Raw genomic sequence first — 14,366 nt, 5'->3', positions numbered from 1 at the left:
TATATATATATATGTATGTATGTATGTATGGATATATTATATATATACACATACAAATACACACACATTTGTAATAGCGAAGATTGTTGAAAAAAATGTAAGTTCGAATTCACAACCAGTCTGAAGTTAGGCCAGGAAAGAAAAGAGGAAGAAAGAGAAAGAAAGAGAGAGAGAGAAAGAAAGAAAGAAAGACACAGAAAAAGAGAGGAAATGCGGTTTCGCCGTCACTTTTTTTTAGTCTAGTTTGATATGCAACAACTACTACTGCTTTATTTGAGCAATTTGTTTTTTATATTAAAGAAGTTTATTCCGAACAACAGAGGATTTGGTATCAGTTTCTGTTTATTATTAATTTTAACCACTTGGACTTGTTTTATTTAACAACAAAAAGAAAAAAATAAGGCTCCGGCCTTCGTCAATTGCCATGATATTTTATTTTCGTTCTGTTAACGAGGCGTACCTATTTATATACAATTCACTCTGGTAAGTTAATCACAGTCAAAATTTAAATATTGTTATTATCCATTATCATTTACTATGTATCGTAATAATGTTTGTTAATTTTAAACCAACAACAAACGTGTACTATGACATGCCGTAACATCTCTTGCCTTTTTCAAAATCTTTATTTAACTTTAATCGATATATCGATAGTTACATTTATCGTATATATCACCGTGCACACATGAGTGTGTGCGTGTATATATATATATATATATATGTGTGTGTGTGTGTGCGTTCGTGCGCGCACTTTATTCTAATTGTAAAATGTTTCTTTCATTAATTTAGTTTCAGTGTTGATATATATATAATGATAGCATCAGTCACACTTCGGTAGGATCCAAATTAAACTATTGTGATTCGATCTTTTCTTATCCAAGAAAACAAGTCATAAGTCAAAACCAGTTTCTGCTAATGTGTTTTCTGTCCAATTTTCTTTTTATTTTATGTGAGAAAATATATTTGTAAAATTAAAATTGTTCGAAATAGTAAATTTCCTACATTACAACCTGTTCTTTCCTTCGCCAAAGTTTAAATGTTTTAAATAATAAAACCCAGATCTTAACACATGTCTCTTATTTTATTGATATAAAGTTTAAGGAAAAGAACTAAAAACTCCCGGATAACCAAGAATTTGTTCAATGAAAATATTTTTTTAAAGCTGTGGACATTTGTCCTGTAAGAGATTTGGAAGCGTGTGAATTTTATTTCCAGTGAATTAGTCAACAAATTCTTAACTTTTATTGTTTATTATTTTCTTGTGAGTGAGTGAGTATTGCTACAAATTTCATGTGTTTATGTTTGGGGGTGGTATGAATCAGCAGAATTCATATGCTACAAGCAAAAATGCAACTGCTACTTGTGAATTAAATTTTTTTTTTTTTTAAATCAATTTCGAGAAGATTGCTTTTATCTTTGTCCATGCACAAGAAGTATTTCTGTACTCAAATATATATTCAGGTCAAACTTCAAACCAACGATTTGTGTTAGATTACAAACTGCCTTATGAAATGATAAACGTTATTTATCGTCTGAGAAAAGTCTGAAAGTCATCAGCTAATTTAATGGGTGTCTAAAGATTTACTTTTTTAGACAAAATTTACAAGTCACTGAATGTTTATTTTTTTATATTATAATTTTTATGTAGTTTTGTATATGTTGAACATAGCCTTTTAAAATCTTTTTTCTTTACATCATATCCCACTCTTAGATATTTTACATAGAAAATGCAGACACTCTGCGGTTCTTTCTCGTTATTGTTTAACTGCCAAATCTATTATTCCATCCGCATCTTGGATCTCAAGGAAGCGGGACCGGCCGGCTCCTCTGGATAGGGATGTGAGAATTTTAAAGAGGTCTATTAAACCCATGTTTTATAAAGTTAGTATGGTTTTGAACTTTTAAAACTTGCGCAACACCACAGAGAAGAAGATTATGTGGATGTAAACTCTAATTGGTTTTCTCATTAATAATGAGGCAGGAACAAAAATAACCCTTAATGTTGGGGGCAGGGTATTGGTATTTGTATTTGAGTTTAAGAACTGCTGTCTTATGGGAATATGGGATATCTCAGAATTTAAACTCCGTAATAGAAAAATTTCAAAATAGAAAATACATTGGTTGATTCCTTTACACGTGCAATATGCATTATTGAAAATATTCTGAGGAAACAAGTTCCGGGAGTTAAGGGTTAGAGTTTAAGAGTTATTGATTAAAGTTATTATTATGTTGAAATGAAATAATTCTTTAAAAAATTAACTTTTTTTTTCCAATCTATTTCCTTATTCAAAAAGGGTTTCGCTGTTATTTCTTAACGTTGACTAGTTTATATATCGAACGATACGCTAAGTTTTTCTAAATATCCATTTTTTCTAAAGTGTTCCAACCATGACCATTTCGTTATTTAGCATAATTACAGGTTAGTGGTCTTCACCCAAAGAAAAGACTTTTTCCTCATAATTATCTTGTTAATATATATTTTTGCATACGCAAAAGAATCCACGAACTTTCCATTTTGAAAATGTTTCTGAGTTGAAACTCTGGTGTATCCGAAAATACTCAAACATTTTCCATGGTTCACAATTTTAGTTTCGCGTTGTATGTAAATACATATTATAATCAGTGTTAGGTTAGTTCCTTTTGTCCCTGGTTGTGTATTATTATTATTAAACATGCAAGTAATGTATATATTTTTTATGTCGGGTACGTCCTCAAGACACCACCTGTCGTGTGATAAGACCAGAAGGCTGTTGGTACGGCTGTCTCTCTCCCTCCAGCTATCTCATCCTGGATACTCCGCTCAGTCAAAGTTAAGGGGAGCGAGAGAGTGCCTTATCCTCTCGCGATTACAGTAGCACCTAAAATAATTAGTGAAAGTATGGTAGGTACTACCAAGTCTTATTGGCTCGCAATTTACGACGGTGGATTTTTAATAAGCCTACTCTCGTTTCATGATACGATTAGTGGACTTTCGGAATATCTATCACTGCCTCATGAAGAAAGAAAAGAGCAAAGAATTTGGTGGTTGTTTCATTTTGTGAAAGAATTTCGTCCAACAAAAATTTCATCTTTTACATTTTGTCCCCCCTCCCCAACTCATTTCTGTGCCCCTCTTTTTTTTTTTTTCTAGTAAATTTTTCACTGACATCCGTCTCGCGAGATGGGTGTAATAGTAACCGTGACGCGGCTAGCTCTACTGTACGTAAGACATTAGCTGTTATTGAGGAGACACCACATGGTTTAAAGCAATCCAATTGCAACCATTCTACATTTTTTCAACCATAGTGTATCACACACTACATTATCTAATGTGTTCTTTTAAAAAAATTTATATGGTGGGTACAACTTGGAGATTTGGTTGCGATTGCGGCTCATAGATCAACCACTCAGAGGCTCCTCTGGTTTATGCTTATTTCATAATCAGTCATGTATATAAATAAATAATAAATATTGTGCAATATAAGAAGTTACGTTAAAAACTAGATGTTACAAATATTATAATATATTGTTAAATAGCGTAAACAGATTGGTGAGATATTTCTTCCTTCTAGGTTTCAATTTTTAGTTGTATTCATTTCACTTTATGTGGTCGTTAAGGAAGGTATGCATGTCACAATTTCATTCTTTACATAAGAATGATATGAATGTCATATAATCTCATTTGTTTTCTGTAAATATAAAACTTTTCAAAGAACTCAATATTTGTTTCTTTGTATAGAAGAAGCAAAATGATCGCAAGCTAATCATTTTTCCGAGCCCTTTGATTTTTTCCTCAAATCACTTTACTGTTCCAAATTATAGATTTTTCAATTTTCTCACGACAGATCGATTTTTGAACTGTCTATACTTATAAGAGATGTGTTGTCCTTGATCAGTGGCTTGAATGAATACCAGTACATAACTGGTATTCAATGAAGACATGAATGGCTAAGTTGACTCATACTGCATTTGAACTCGGATCGTTGGGACTTAAAGGCAGCTCGAAACTAAAAAAGTTCTCTTACATTTCTAGCTTGTTCACTTCTCTTAGATATGGTTTTATTTATTTGTTTTATTTGGTTAAAGTGGCACGCTGGGCGAAATGCTTAGAGGCATTTTGTCCGTCTTTCGGTTCTGAGTTCAAATTTCGCCGAGGTTGTCCAATAAGTGCCAGTGAAGTACTGAGTCTCTGTAATCGACTAGTCCCCTCCCCTAAAATTTCAGGCCTTGTGCATTTAGTAAAAAGAATTATTATTTTGGTTAGGCCACTAGCATAGCTAGAGCGTGTGCCACCCGGGGCGGCCCTTCCGTTTTCCGCCCCCAAACCCCACAAAAAACATACTGGAAAGACTTCCGTCCCCACCCCGATTTTTTCCCAAATTTAAAAATGCCGATTTTTGCCAATTTTTTTTGCAGATTCGCATTCCCCGTAGCCGAAAAGGGGGTTTGTGTCGAAAAAAAAAAAAAAATTTTTTTTTAAGGGTGGTTTTGGGTGGGGGACGGGCGGAAGTCTTGCCAACATATTGCCTACAGCAGACCCAAAAGTGCCGCCCGAGGTGGACCCCTCCAGCTACGCTAGTGGGTTAGGCATAGTACAAAGAAACGTTACAGACTTTCGTTGATTGTTTCCAATTTTCCCATCTTACAACTAGTTCCACTTTTACCGAACGAAGAAAACTAACAAAGACCTAAAGAGAATTGACTGGTACTGTTATTACAAGGAGTGTTTAAGAAACCATTTAAAAATCCTGTCATTATTAACGAGATAAAACTAAAATAAAGAGGGGACGGTACAGTGACATTCATGCCTTTCCCGAGTACATTTATTAGTAAATTTTTTTCTTCATTAATTCTACCAATGCATAGTAATATCAAATTTAATTTCTACCTATACATAGTAATATCAAATATAACCAAAAAGAATTTTCTATAGTTTCCATCAACAAGAAGTCATGCTGCCAGGAAGAAGTTTGTAAAATTCAACTTAACGCAGGTTATACCATGGGACTTAACTGAGAAGTCCATACTGTCACCATTTATTATTTTGCATCTCCGACAAGAGTATATTTACCAAGATTGGGATATACTTTACCTATTTATTTTTAGAAATAGCAGCAAGTAAATTTTGTATAAACGCGCATTCATTTACAATAAACACAAATAAGAGTTCGTATATTATTAACATTCATTCTTTAATATAGTTTCTTGTCCTTGTTTTGGCGTCAGGTCAGCACTGCTGAGGTAATGAGTACCCCTTCCTTTTCTTTAGCATTGCACATCTGGAACCAGATTATCCAAATGGTCTGCTCCCTCTACAAGACTGTGGGGTAGTGGATCTCTCTTTTACTCTCTTACTCTTTTACTTGTTTCAGTCATTTGACTGCGGCCATGCTGGAGCATCGCTTTTTAGTCGAGCAAATCGACCCCAGGACTTATTCTTTGGAAGCCTAGTACTTATTCTATCGGGTCTTTTGCCGAACCGCTAAGTTACGGGGACGTAAACACACCACCATCGGTTGTCAAACGATGCTGGGGGACAAACACAGACACACAAACATACACACACACATACGTATATATATATATATATATATATATATACGACGGGATTCTTTCAGTTTCCGTCTACCAAATCCACTCACAAGGCTTTGGTCGGCCCTAGGCTATAGCAGAAGACACTTGCCCAAGGTGCCACGCAGTAGGAATGAAACCGGAACCATGTGGTTGGTAAGCAAGCTACTTACCACACAGCCATTTTTTTTTTTTTTTCGAGTAAATCAAATATTTTAGCGCACTTTGTGCATGAAGTAAATGCGCGCACACGTTTCAGACGGCGTATCAACAATGTTAAGGTGTTGGATAGAATGCCTTACAGTATTTGTTACGACTTACATCTAACCGAAGTCGCTTTGTATTTCATCTTTTCAGGGTCGGTAAAAAAGAAAAGCAGGAGGAAAAGAGCATGGAATGGAGTTTGAGGCAAAAGCGTTAAGAAAAAATCTTTCATAATCGTAATTTGCGCTGTATGAAACCGGAGGAAACTAGATAAACATAGATAAATGAATAATGAAGGTGGATGGAAAAACAATCCAATTCTTTACGGTTTCCATCCTGCCAAAATTATCGATCCAGAGTGGAGGGTTGTAAGAACTGTTAGGGGTTCGGGGCAGATGCTTTGCGATATTTGTTCCGGTTTTTTATGTTCTGACAGCAACCCCTTCGAAGAAACTGGTATCAAGCTGCACTGGCTCTAAAGCAGCGGCCTTTCCCTGATTAAAAAAAAAATTGTGAGAGATTTAACTTTTTGAAAACTGTAGTGGTGATCATTCGGGAAGGAGTGATGGAGAAAGCTGTTGCTAATGGATGACTCCGTTGCTAACTTCGGTGATGGTAGAAGTGAGAGTGATGACGATAACTGGTAAGATAAGAGTGTGTTACTTTTGAGAATGAAACTCACTCTTGTAGCTTGTTTCTAAGAAATCTGATGGAGATTTGTCTGTATTTCGAGCAACGAGAGGTAAATATTTTTTTTGTTTGATATATCTTATAGACTTAATTCTATGACATTTACATCTTACATAATTTGATTGTGGGTAAAATTAAGTAGATGGAAACTGCGTGGAAAGTTGTCTGATGGGTTATACTTATAAAAGGTCGATCCTTATCACGCGCTGTGTCGTGCTGGTTCTGCCTGAAACACGTTAAGAATACACAAGTCTATATTTCGATAGTTGATGGAGTTGATTAAAATATACTCATTCAAGAGTTGGATAGTTGTAACGAGTTCGTTTTATGTTTTTTTTGTAATTCAAAAATTATAGGTTGATTCAGTGGCATAGCAAACGTCCTCGATGTTCGGGTACACATTCATTAATTGCACGCATAAACAAAAGAGAAATTTGCGTTCTTTCACACCTACGCTAGGGGCCTCTCCTTTCAAATCCCACCTTTTACTCTGTTCCTGAACTAATAGGAAATTTTATCTGATTTATTGTCTTTAAGAATGACTTGCAATATCTGTGTACCTCAACTCGGTTAGATGATCCAAAACAATAGACAGCCTGTATTGAGTTTCAACCTCCTCACTTCTGATTTTAAATCTCGTTGGAGTTGATTTCAACACAGATATCGGTTTCAAATTTTGGCACCAGGCCAGCAATTTCAGAGGAGGGGGCAAGTCGATTACATCGACCCAAGTGTTCAACAGTTATTTCATCGACCCCAAAGGATGAAAGACAAGGTTCAACATGCAAGTTGTGGTTAGCACTGTAGCATGGTGGATAACAACTTCCCGATGGTTCGATTTGCTGTTATCACGGAAATGATATGAACACCATATCATGACTTTCATTCAGTCACCGTTTTGATATAAAGAGTTGATCATTCATCGATGAATAATTCTGATCACGAAATATGAAATAATTGATTCTATTTATTACACTAACGTTTACGATGAATATTTACTTGGTGTCGATTCTTCTTCAAAGAAAATGTTATTTTTGTGCCTTTGTAAGAAGAGTCCGTTTGTAAAACTAATGAATAACTCTTGGATCGATGCAGTCAGTTTGATACCAGTTTTATGCTGCGTTGCCTGTCATAAACATAGTCTTATATGTAGCTCGGCTACTCTAGTTAATCACCTCTTGATTTCTTGAGTTCCACAGGAAACGAGTTTTTATCCCAGTTTTTATCTCCTGCACAAAACAGAAGCGAAGACAGAAATAGACAATATTGTTTCTAGAGGGGCGAGTGATTTGCCTGCCATAGATGTTGATCACTATGACAGGAGTCGAATACTCGCAGCCAAATCTCCATGGGTTAACGATCTTCTTTTATCTTCCATCGGAAACCTCAACCTCGAAGGATTGCATATCACAATCCGCTTAAGTGGCTAACTGTGAATCAGTTCGGTACACATGTGGCAATATTAAAGAATTATCATTGCTTCTCTCGCAGACTCAATGGTGTTTTGCCCAAACTGGGAATTCCCAGCATTCTGAAGTCTGTAGTCTTGACTATTGTGTCGGGCGCTGCCCCGATGAACTGACTTAGTTTCTTTAGAAAAAAAAAAAAAAAGCGTCTGTTCTAGTATGCAACAGTCGTAGACACTTTTCGCTTGATCTTAGGTTCTCAGTGCACATAGATCCGATTCTTCAGTATTGGAAGTTGAGGAAACGAAATCCAGAAAATATCGTAATTTCTTCGGCCACTACATATTTCAAGTCATAATATTTGAGACTGGCAGTAGCTGTCGGCTGATCCCTTTCAAATTTGTCTTTGAACTGTGTTAAAATTGTCGGCGGTCTTAACGAGTCCTTACAAAGCTTGGCTGCTTCAGAAGATTTCACCGCACTTCTGAAGGACAATTCGGCAAATGTGGATTCTTGTACCACTGCCATTGTATAGTTGAAAGAAGTAGAAAGGGAAATTGTTTTTAATAGAGCGAGTAAAATCTAAAATGTTAAGTAAAAATGTTGTATGTTACTAAAGTATATAGATTCTGATTCACACCAGGAAGATAAAATATAAGCGTTTTATGGTCTATTGTTCTGTAGTTTATTAGCTGCAGTGTTAGACAAGCTGACACGAAATCGTCGTCGTTGCACTCCGTTGGTTACGACGACGAAGGTTTCAGTTGATCCGACCAACGGAACAGCCTGCTCGTGAAATTAACGTGTAAATGATTGAGCAATCCACAAACACGTCTACTCTTAAAGTAGTTCTCGGGGATATTCAGCGTGACACAGTGTATGACAAGGCTGGCCCTTTGAAATACAGGTACAACAGAAAGAGTGAGAGAAAGAGTACAGCAGGATTCGCCACCACCCCTGCCGGAGCCTCGTGGAGCTTTAGGTGTTTTCGCTCAATAAACACAACGCCCGGTCTGGGAATCGAAACTACGATCCCACGACCACGAGTCTGCTGCCCTAACCACTGGGCCATTGTGCCTTCACTGACACGAAATACTTCGATGTCACACAAGATTAGTTATATGCACTAGCGTAGTTAGAGTGTGTGTTGCTCGGAGCGGCCCTTCCGTTTGCCGCCACCGGGCCCCACTAAAAACACATATTGCCTACTGCAATAGCCTACAAAATGATGAAAAGTGCCACCCCTTTAAAAGTACCGCTCCTTTAAAAGTGTCGCCCGGGGCTGACCACCCTAACCGATCCCCTCAAGCTATGCTGGTAGTTATATAACATAATTTTGATAGCTACAAAGTTAAGATCAGTTATTTAGGTAAAGGTGTGACGAGATAACGAAACCTGAGACAACTACTTGAATAGTCCAAATAATTATTTGTGAGATACTAGAGCAGGATATGATCAATTAATTCAGCCGACTACTTTGCCGATCGAGTTGTCGCTAGCCCGGTATTTCTTTTAACCATTCTATCTCCTACCGCTCAGATATTCTAAATATTAAACTCGGATATGAAACAAAAGCAAATCTTTTATCTTTTACTTGTTACAGTAATTACTGTGGCTATGCTGGAGCACCGCCTTGTAGAATTTTGAGTCGAATGAATCGACCCCAGTACTTATTTTAAATCTGGTATTTATTTTGTCTCTCTCTATTGCCGAACCGCTAAGTTACGGGGACGTAAACACACCAGTACTGGTTGTCAAGCGGTGGTGGGAGACAAGACACCCCACACACACACATACGACGTGCCTCCTTCAGTTTCCGTCTGCCAAATTCACTCACAAGACTTTAGTCGGCCTGAAGTGCCACGCAGTGAGACTGAATCCGGAACCATGTAGTTTGGAAGCAAGCTTCTTACCACACAACCACGCCTGCACCTATGAAAACGTATTCGCTCTATAACCATCATTTGAAACATATTTCGCTTGAAGCAAATAATACTTAGTTTTTATATTTAGTTTGCAAGATTCTTGATGTGAATTCGTGTGTTGAAACGAATTTTGTTGTCTTGAGTTATTACACAGGTTTAATACCATTTTATTATTATTATTGTTAGTCAGTTTTACGTTCTGAGTTCAAATTTCGCCGAGGTTGACTTTGCCTTCCATCCTTTCGGGGTCGAAGAATTAAGTGCCAGTTGCGTACCGGGGTCGATCTAATCGACTGACCCCTCCCCAAAAGTTTCGGCACTTATGCCTAGAGTAGAAAAGATTATTATTAGTCATTTGCTTAAATATCTAACCAACTAATAATCAGTTGTTTGTTTATTGTGTTGGTTAAATAATCGATCGGTTGTTTGTTTATTAGTCAAAGTTCTTTCGTTGCTGTTCGCAATCTTTTCGGTGACTCGGTGACTTCCTTACTGCCCACTCCAAGGTCTGCTGTGCGTCTGTCTGAGAATTCATTCCCTCTACCTTCTTTCTCGTTTTCTGATGAAAGGCAAGAGTCCGAAACATCAAATTCCTTACTGTCCACATAGCAATTGATTTTATTTCAATCTTCTTAGTTTCATCTTTTACGTGGGAAAGACACGGGTATATTGGGCAGTTCCTCGGGGATCTCACGGGTCTTGGGGCCCAATTCTGATCTATGCTGTAGCTTGTTGTCAAATACTATTGGGCCCAATGCATTCATTTTCCCGAGGGTCTTTAATACTGCTAAGAGGGCCCTGAGTCTTCTACGAATCTTGCTACACATGTAGACTGACATGGGCTTAACAATAACAACGCTTATAACAACGACTCTATATACCTACTCTGGATACGAACTTGAAACCTCTAATTTGTTACCTTATTCGTTCAACTAATTTTTATGACTGTAAATAACAATAGTTTGCTAGTGCTGAATTCCATCGACGAAATGACGCCATATCGAGAAAGGTCAAAAGCCAACATAAAAGAGAAATAACAAATGAGTTTAATGTATGTTTATATTTCTTGTTGAGGAATATTTTAGTTACGTAGGTTAACATCAGGTCAAATATTGAGCTTAAGTGTTTAACAAAAACAAATCAGTGAGCAGAGGCTGACCTAATCCATTCCCGCTACAAGTAATTGGTCAGTGGGGCACCACTACTAAAGAATTGGGTTTCCTGGTACATAGTTATGTGGGATACAGCTCGGAAATATCAGCTAGGAGATGAGGCATTTTCCTTGACGTTGAAATCCTAAATCTATGTACCGTCCTGATTAACCCTAGGTCAGTGTTTTTCTTAGGAGATCGTGGGAAAGGAAACTGTAGGGGCTGAGAGGATTGTAGAAAAGGCAGACAAACTTTTCTCGAACCGTAGAACTCATAAGGCTGGTTAAAGTATATAAACGACCGAAATCATAGCGATTCTCCTGACGGGACGCTGGTCCGTTGCAGGGTTCAGGGTCAATAATTTTGAGGGGGAGTGGTCAAATCGATTACACGGATTCCAGTACTTGACTTGTTCTTTATTTTACCGACCCCGAAGGGATGAAAAGCAAAGTCGACATCGATGGAATTCGACTTTACCTTTCAGCCTTTCGGGGTAGATAAATTAAGTACCAGTGACACACTGGGGTTGATGTAATCGACTAGTCGCCCCCGCCCCAAATTTCAGGCCTTTTAGTAGAAAGAATTAGTATTGAAAGCGATTAATTTCCACTAATAATAATAATAATAATAATAATAATAATAATAATAGTAATAATAATAAATAATCTTTTCTGCTATAGGCACTAGGTTTGAACTTTTGTGGGGCAAGGGGATAGTCGATTACATCGACCTCAGTACTCAACTGGTACTTATTTTATCGACTCTCAAAAACGGGGGTGGAAGGCGAAGTCGACCTCGGCGGAATTTAAACTCAGAGCATAAAGACTGACGAAATGCCGCTAAGCGTGATAACGATTCTGCCAGCTCGCCGCTTTCAATAATAATAATAATTACAGCAAATATTCTGCTCAATACCACAAATTTGTTTGTCAGTTGCTTGACCTTAACCAGTTGAGCATGTCCTTTGGTGGATGACGATTTGTGCATCTCTGATCACGAGCATAAGTAATTGGAGAGCATCATAGCTATGTCGAGAGGAATTCTTTGGGATTTGAATAATTCACCTCTGGAAGCATGAATGTTTCGTTCAATATTCTTAAGCAACAGTTTTTCAGGGTCCTTTTGAGCGGGATGAGCTACTCGACCTGAAGAAAATTCTAACTGAGCCCCACCTGCAAGGTCATGCACTGTTTACCTTGATACGAGATCACCACGTCGCACACATATGGTTGTGATGCATGTACCTGGCGTACCATTATCAGACGAGTATTCATGATGGGTATACTGGGCTTCGTATATTTTATCCCAGTGTCATGCACTGCTTTCTCACTCAATAATAACAGTCTTTTCTACTAAAGGCACAAAGCCTGACATTTTGATAGAGGGGACTAATCGATTACATCGACCCCAGTGTTTCACTGGTACTTAATTTATGAAAGGAAAAGTCGACATCGGCGGAATTTAAACTCAGAATGTAGCGATAGGTGAAATACCACTAAACATTTTGCCCGGCGTGCTAATGATTCTACCAGTACGCCACCTTGTTAATAATAATTATAATCCTTATTTACATTAGACAGATGTTTGTCCTCGTCTTGTTAACGTTTCGGCTGATATACCCTCCAGCCTTCTTCAGGTGTCTTGGGGAAATTTCGAACCTGGGTTCTCATTCCTCAGGTATCTCCTTAGGAAATACCTTAGAAAATTTCCCCAAGACACCCGAAGAAGGCTGGAGGGTATATCAACCGAAACGTTGTGTTAACAACAAACAAGATGAGGACAAATATCCGTCGAATGTAAATAATGTACATAATTCCTCATCTCTTAAATATAGAACTGAATGATAATCCTTTCTACTATAGGCACAAGGCCCTGAAATGTGAGAGAGGAGGATAGTCGATTACATCGACCCCAGTACTCAACTAGTACTTAATTTATCGACCCTGAAAGAATGAAAAGCAAAGCGGCCTCGGTGGAATTTGAAATCAACGTAGTGGTAGACGAAATACCGCTAAACATTTCGCCCAGCGTGCTAACGATTCTACCAGCTCGCCGCCTTGTTAATAATGATGATAATAATATTAATAATAATAATGATGATGATGATGATGATGATAGTAACTAGCTGGACCCGTGAAGAATTCACGGAAAACAAACAAATGTAAGCATCTGTAAACAGTGTACTGGTGCCATGAGAAATGGTGCTGTCTGTCTTTACTTTCTGAGTTCAAATTCTGCCGAGATCGACTTTGCCTTTCGTCCTTTCGAGATTGATAAATTAAATATCAGTTGTGTACTGGGTCGACCAACTGGCGCCCTCTCCACAAAAAACTCAGGTCTAGAAAAGTATATTGTGACAGTTACAGAATATAGAAAGTAATGTAACACCAATGACTATATAATCCAACAAAAATACGGAATTACTATTTAACCTTAAAATACATCGTACATATTTAAAGAACCTTGATGTACGAATTGAAATGCAAAAGAACGAAATAATAAACGGATTTATGAATGAAAGTTTGGTAATTGCGTTTATTTCCACCATGCGACACTTATTATTGCAAACATGTTTTAACTAACCTAAACTATACACACACAAACAAATACATTCATATATATATATATATGTCTCGAGTTGTAGCTGTAATTCAAAGGAGCCAGCCTTGTCATATTCTGTGTGAGGCTGAATCTCCCTGAAAACTACGTTAATGTTATACATGTCTGTGGAGTACTCAGCCTTTGTTGGACAAAAGTAACCATTGCCTGGCTCCTTAACTCTTCTACTGCAAAATGCAGATATATCTACTCAAACTTTCATTACTCTTTACTACGAAAGCTGTTTTATATAGCGATCTAGCTTTTGTTGAGAAACATCATGTTTGAGAATAATTTCTGTTGAGATATGTCAAGTTTAGTGAGGCAACATGACTTAAAAGAAAATAACAATTCTATTTTTTGGTAGATATTTATCATCATTACTGGAGTAAGCATGAAATTTCATTTCACAGTTCAAGAGCTTAGTAGCTACTGTGATTCATAGTGCGTATGACATAGGAGCCAACTAAACTAGTCCGTTTAAATTTTAATAATAATGCATGCGCTGACAACATGGATTAATAATACTGCATAGTGCGGTAATCTATCGTTTTAAGTTTTCAGGCAGTAAAGCAACGAACTCGACAAAGTTCCGTATTAACCAATGGTGACTTAAAACTCGGCAATAAACTAGACACGGAAGGATTTTTTCTTTCTTTCAAACTAAAAAATTATTTTGAAATTGTTTGTACCTGTGTGGTAAGAAATTCGCTTCCCAACCACACGATTTCAAGTTCAGTTTCACTGCGTACCACGTTCGCCCAGTGTCTTCTCATATAGCCTCAGGCAGACCAAAGCCTTGTGAGTTGATTTAGTACAAGGAAACAGAAAGAAACCTGTAT

This window comes from Octopus bimaculoides, chromosome 3, assembly GCF_001194135.2.
Source record: "Octopus bimaculoides isolate UCB-OBI-ISO-001 chromosome 3, ASM119413v2, whole genome shotgun sequence".
NCBI lineage: Eukaryota > Metazoa > Mollusca > Cephalopoda > Octopoda > Octopodidae > Octopus > Octopus bimaculoides.
The sequence above is the reverse complement of the archived record's forward strand: the minus strand, read 5'-3'. Positions refer to the sequence as shown.